The 6807-nt window shown below is 45.6% G+C and overlaps 1 long non-coding RNA gene across 1 annotated transcript; it reads right to left on the minus strand.

The window, feature by feature from the left end:
• Window positions 1-343: 343 nt before the first annotated feature.
• Window positions 344-979, minus strand: LOC143773869 (uncharacterized). Its single transcript, XR_013215414.1, has 3 exons — window positions 620-979; window positions 475-543; window positions 344-407 (listed from the first exon to the last, which is right to left on the minus strand). It is a non-coding gene; the product is annotated as an uncharacterized LOC143773869 (long non-coding RNA).
• Between the last annotated feature and the right edge of the window lie 5828 nt (window positions 980-6807).

Raw genomic sequence — 6807 nt, forward strand, 5'->3', positions numbered from 1 at the left:
AATCCTCCTGTAATATAAAATTGTCCTCCTCTGTATTGATTACCCTGCAGAGTTTAGTGTCATCTGCAAATATTGAAATACTACTCTGTATGCCCCCTACAAGGTCATTAATAAATGTTAAAAAGAAGCCCAATACTGACCCTTGCGGTACCCCACTGGTAACCGCGACCCAGTCCGAGTGTGCTCCATTAATAACCACCCTTTGTTTCCTATCACTGAGCCATCTCTTATCCCACTTACACATATTTTCCCCTATCTCCATTATTCTCATTTTATGTATCAACCAATCGTACAGTCAGAATACAATAAACAGAGTACAATCAGTCAGGTATACTTATACGCCACCTTGCCACCCGAACTTGTCCATACTGCTCCTGCTCGGCCTCTGTTGCAGTTGAAGAACTGTTCTGAAAAAAAAAAAATGTCACGTGTAGATGTGACAGAGAATACTTACCAATCTGAAGAGGTGAGTACTCACTTCACTTTCCTGTCCACCATGTTCAGGGCCAGGGTGGTCCTCTGAAGAAGACATTCTGATGAATGCTGCAAGAAAAAAGAGACTGAAATTATTGGTACATGTAAAGAGAGAGAAAAGACAGACATTGGCTTTTATACTCACATTGACCAAAGTGGAGATTCTTCACAGGGTCAGAGCTTCTTCTTTTCTTGTTCTCAGTCTGCAGAGTTGTGGACTGCCAATGCCCACTCCCTCTTTTTATCTGTCTGTGTGTGGGGGGTGGCTAAGTAGTGTCTAGACAGGTTTACTCTGGAAAAACACAGGTGTTCACAAACGCAAACAAACGCGTGTGCTTGCGAACGCGTGTGGTTCTGCAAACAACTGCATACATTTCTAGGCAGCAAATTGACACCTCCAAAATTGCAGCATTTTGTGCTGCACGGGATTGCATCAAATCCGCAGTGTAGTGCACAACCAACGTAAGTCTATGGGAACCGCAAACGATGTGCACATGCTGCAGAAAAAGCCACACCAAAACGCAGCTTTTTCTTTCTGCAGCATGTTACTTTTGTGCGGAACTGCAGCATTTCTGCCCCATAGACTTGCATTGAGTCGGGCACATCCACAGCAAAACTGCAGATGTAAAAAAGATCTGCAGTTTTGCTGCGGATGTGTGCCTGAGAAACGCAGTTCGGGAGGAGGAAAGTGTGAGGACGGTGACTGTGCGTGTATGTGTGTGCAGGCGGGGTCTGCGGGCTGTTCGGGTGTGTGCGGGGCTGTCCGAGTGTGTGCGGGGCTGTTCAGGTGTGTGCGGGGCTGTTCGGGTGTGTGCAGGACTCTCCGGGTGTGCGCAGGACTGTCCGGGTGTGAGCGGGCTGTCCGGATGTGTGCAGGGCTGTCTGGGTCTGTTCGGATGTGTGCGGGGCTGTCTGGGTGTGTGCAGGGCTGTGCGGGGGTCTTTGGAGTGTGTGTGTGTGCAGGCATCGTCCGATGGGACTACAAGTCGGGCTATGCCTGCTACAGTGACTGACACATTAGCCAATGATGGGACAGTAATAGTCTGATCTTCTAATGTGTTGAATGTAAAAAAACACATATACACATGTACAGTACATACAACATACACCATATATCATACACCATGCAACATACACCATGCAGCATACAACATGCAGCATACATCATGCAACATACACCATGCAACATACACCATGCAACATACAGTACATACATACAACATACATATAGACATACAGTACATATACACAACACATACAGTACATACAACATAGCATACATACTCACATCACCTTAATCCCCGAAGCCATTGTCACCTGTAAAAAATATTAAAATAATAATCAAACAATATACTCCCTGATCCGCAGATATCCAATTAAAACAAGTGTCCCACGACGATCTCCCATGGAGAGACCGCTCTCCAGGGGCTCCAGGAATACAATGACGGAAGGTATCCTTCCGCAATGTATTCCTCCGTCTCTGTGAGAAATAGTCCCTATTCTCACTTGTGGCACTGCTGTGTGAAAAAATTCCCATGCAGCTTTGCCATAAAGTGAGACCCTGAAGTCAGGTAACCTCTTCAGTGATGCACTGCAGAAGCCACTGTCCCCTGTCAGTGTGTCACTGGAGGCCCCATAGAGCAGTGACATCACCGGATGTCACTTCTATAGAGGAGATTGTCGTGGGACACTCATTAATTGGTCTACGGCGAAAAGTAAGTATATGGCTGGTTTATTTTAATTTTTTGCAGGCGATCAAGTATGGTAAGTATGGTGAAATTAAGAATATTAAAATACTTTTTTCTTGCTGTGTCTTTATTTTTTTTTAACTCTTTCACTACTATAGGATTAATAATGGATAGGCGTCTTATTGATGCCTCTCCATTATTAACCGGGCTTAATGTCACCTTACATTAGCAAGGTGACATTAGCCCCTTATTACCCCATATCCCACCACTACAGGGGAGTGGGAAGAGAGGGGCTAAGTGCCGGAATTGGCACATCTTGCAGATGTACCATTTCTGGGGTGGCTGGGAGCTGGTACTTGTAGCCAGGGAGGCCAAATATCCATGGCCCCTTCCTAGGCTATGAATATTAGCCCGCAGCTGGCTGCGTAGCCTTTCTGGCTATAAAATGTAGGGGCACCCCACGTCATTTTTTTGGGCGGTCCCCCTATTTTAATAGCCAGTAAAGGCTATGCAGACAGCTGCGGGCTGACATTCACAGCCCGGGAAGGGGCCATGGGTATTACCCCTTTCCCAGGCTACAAATATTGGATCCCGGCCGTTGGCTTTCCCCCTTTGGCGCAGAAAATTGCGTGGGAGCCTACACCACTGTTTTTTGGTTTTTTTTTTAAATGAAACGTTCATTAATAAACATTGGCCTTGCTATTACTGTATATATGGATAATCTATAGATATATTTATAGATAGATATATCTATAGATATATCTATCCATATATCTATAGGGTATGTGTCCACGGGCAGGATTGCCCAAAGCACCGCACCCTTCTGTAGGCATGGTAAATCCGGATGTGTTCATTGCACAAATCCGGAATCTCTGCACCCCATACATAGGACCCTGTGATATACCTTGCAGCGATGGAGCATCGCCGCAGGTAAACACATGCTGCATTCTCAAAAGATGTGCCGCATGTCCGTAAACGCAAGGCCGCCAGGTGCATGTTCGCACGCATAGTGGAGACGGGATTTCATAAAATCCCCTCCACTATGCTGCATCATTTGGACGCTGCGGGTTGAACGCTGCGGTTGTACGCAGCAGCTAATCCGGATGTAATCCGGCCCATGGACACATACCCTACACTATCCATACATCTATCCATAGATATATCTATCCAGATATATCTATAGATAGATCTATGAATATTATAGATCTACATATAGATAGATCTATAGATGCATACATCTATCTATGTAGATTGTATCTATTTATAGATCTATCTGTCTGTCTATCTGTGTGTGTAATGGAGTGTGGGTTGGACAAATGTAAAAGAAGAGGTTGGACAATAATGACATCACAAATATTTTTTTTTTTTGTTCAATAATACATCTTTATTTAGCTTTAAAAAACTTACAAAAAACGCATAAAACCCGCTAAAAACTGCATAAAAAACGCATCAAAACCGCGCAAAAAACGCAGCTGCGTTTTCTGCCAGGAGATGCAGATTTTGTGCAGAAAATTCTGCACCCAAATCTGCAACATGTGCACACAGCCTTAGTTGTTTCATTTTAACCCCTTAAGTTACCTTCACACTAAACAACTTTCCAACGAGAACGACAACGATCCGTGACGTTGCAGCGTCCTGGATAGCGTTCTCGTTGTGTTTGACACGCAGGAGCGATCTGGATCCCGCTGTGTTATCGTTGGTCGGAGCTAGAAGTCCAGAACTTTATTTGGTCGTCAGATCGTCGTGTATCGTCGTGTTTGACATCAAAAGCAACGACGCCAGCAATGATCATAGGGGGCGGCGCAGCGTCTCCTTCTAGCCAGGTAGGCGTGTTACATTCCAAATGGAGACGCCCACAGCCGCGACGGCCTGGGAGGGATCTTGCAGCAGGAACAATGGTAGCTGGGCGTCTCCCTGTCAACGCTGATAGGCCACTTCAGGATCATCTGTAGCTGCGTTCCGAAATATAAACCGCGACTCTACTCCTTTGCAATCACTTGTGAGTCCTCCGCCATCTACGAGCCTCCCATGAGCGTCCTGTTTGGAGATCCAGAACTCTGCATCGTCTTCATTCTGTAGCCTCCCGTGAGCGTCCTGTTTGGAGATCCCGAACTCTGCATCGTCTTCGTTCTGTAGCCTCCCGTGAGCGTCCTGTTTGGAGATCCAGAACTCTGCATCGTCTTCGTTCTCTATATCTCTTTCTGCTCATCAACGGTAAGTATATCTTTGTGCTGTTATTTCATCTGCCATGCAGCAATGCTAATTTATGTGTATTGTAGAGTGATGTATACTACATCTCTGCACAGATCTGTTTGAGCTTGCAAGTTTGTTAACAAATACGCTTTTTCGCTGGTTGGCAGCCATTTCTAGCTTACACTATTTGGAAAGGTAAACAAATACGTTTTTACGCTGGCTGGCAGCCATTTTGAGCTATTGCTTTATGGATAGTGTATTGTACAGTGATGTATACTACATCTCTGCAGAGATCTGTTTGAGCTTGCAAGTTTGTAAACAAATACGCTTTTGCGCTGTAGTACTGGCCATTAGTGGTCATTACTGGGTAACAAGGATTTGGTGATGTGGTGTGTTAAGATGTTAAGATGCTCACCAACAAAATGGCCACCGCCAAATTTTAATTTGCCATCCACAAAGTAGCCACCATTATAATTAACACTTTTTCCACCCAAAAAATGGCTGCTAACAATAGGGAAAAGCACACGGCCCGGCCCATCCACAAAATGGCTGCTAACAATAGGAAAAAGCACACGGCCCGGCCCATCCCATCCACAAAATGGCTGCTAACAATAGGGAAAAGCACACGGCCCATCCCATCCACAAAATGGCTGCTAACAATAGGAAAAAACACACGGCCCATCCCATCCACAAAATGGCTGCTAACAATAGGGAAAAGCACATAGCCCGGCCCATCCCATCCACAAAATGGCTGCTAACAATAGGGAAAAGCACACGACCCACCCACTTTCTTGCTTGCTGTAACTTAACTCTTTCTTTTTTTCAGATGTCTGCCAATGAACAGGAGTTTATTTGGGCACTCATCGAGATGTACCGCTCTCTGCCCTGCTTATGGAAGATCAATCTGCGGATTACAGCAACCGCTACAAGAAAAAAGATGCGTACGAGAAGCTGATGGCCCTCTACAAGGAGCATCATCCCACTGAGACGGTGGATGAAAACATTGTGCAGAAGAAGATCCAGGCTCTCCGCACAGTGTACAAAAAAGAACTGAACAAGGTGGAAAAGTCCATGAAGTCTGGGGCTGGAACCGACGACATTTATGCGCCCAAGTTGTGGTACTATGACCTGCTGGCGTTCACTTGGGACCAGGAAATCCCTCGCCCATTGCACACCGTGACAAGCTTTTGTGCGCCATCTGCAGAAGATATCCTGCCCGAGTCTCCTGACGAGCATGTAAGTACCCCCTAGCTTCCCTGCTTGTAGCATGCCGTGTGTCTTGTATGTTTATGAGACTGCACGGTTTCCAATAATAATAATTCACGTTTTTCATGTTTAATCCCCCAGATAATAACAGTTGCCACTTCCTGTTCAGATAAGTATGTCCCAACAGTCCTTCCCTTCCTTTAAATGCTGTCTTATTTCAAAAGTCTATAACATAAATGTACATTTTGTGTCTTCCGCACATTCGTACAGTATAGCCGGCGAAAGTAGTTCAGCCCAGCTCTGTAAGCTGTAACCCCTGTGGTTTGCTACCTAGATAACTGTTCCTCATAGCTTCCCATGGACGGGCATAGAGGTGTTGGGGAGGTGGGGGCTCTCTAGGGCTGATTTGTTTGTATGTTATTGACTTTTTTTTTTTTTTTCCTGTACTCGCAGGTGCCTCGGCAACAGCTGGAAACACCGGAAGGGAACGATGACCAGACCCCAAGTCCTCCATAAGCCCGTGTGTCGAGGAGCAGACACGTCCACAGCGGCCATTGTTGTGAATTCCGTTCTGGAGCTCCCTCCTGTGGTTGCTAATGGTATTTTTGTGAGCCCTTGGGCTCCCTCTGGTGGTTTCGAGTGGAACTGCTGCTCCTTTAGGTGGCTGTAGCAGCTGCCTTCACTGATCGCCTTGCCTGGGTTTGTTATTTAAACCTGCTCTGGGCTTTAGTTCTTGCCAGCTGTCAATGTTCTTGGTTGGATTTGGTTCTCTCCTTGAATTTCTCATATGGCCTGTCCTTGTCAGCAAAAGATAAGTTTTTGCTAGTCCTTGTTTGTCCATTTGTTTTGGACTTTATTGCTCTGCAAATATGTCTCTTTTTTTCCAGCTTGTCACTATGTCATATTCAGGCTAGCTGGAAGCTCTGGGAAAGCAGATTTGCCCCTCCACACCGTGAGTCGGTGTGGAGTTCATTTTTGTAAACTCTGCGTGGATTTTGTAGTTTTTAATACTGACCGCACAGTATCCTTTTCTCTCTGTCTATCAAGTTTAGTATTGGCCTCCTTTGCTGAAACCTGATTTCATTTCTGTGTACGTCATTTCCCTCTCCACTCACAGTCAATATTTGTGGGGGGCTGTCTTTCCTTTTGGGGTTTTCTCTGAGGCAAGATAGCTTTCTATTTCCTTCTTTAGGGGTAGTTAGTTCTTAGGCTGTGAAGAGGTGTCTAGGGAGAGTCAGGAACATCC

This window comes from Ranitomeya variabilis, chromosome 5 (assembly GCF_051348905.1).
Source record: "Ranitomeya variabilis isolate aRanVar5 chromosome 5, aRanVar5.hap1, whole genome shotgun sequence".
Taxonomy (NCBI): Eukaryota; Metazoa; Chordata; class Amphibia; order Anura; family Dendrobatidae; genus Ranitomeya; species Ranitomeya variabilis.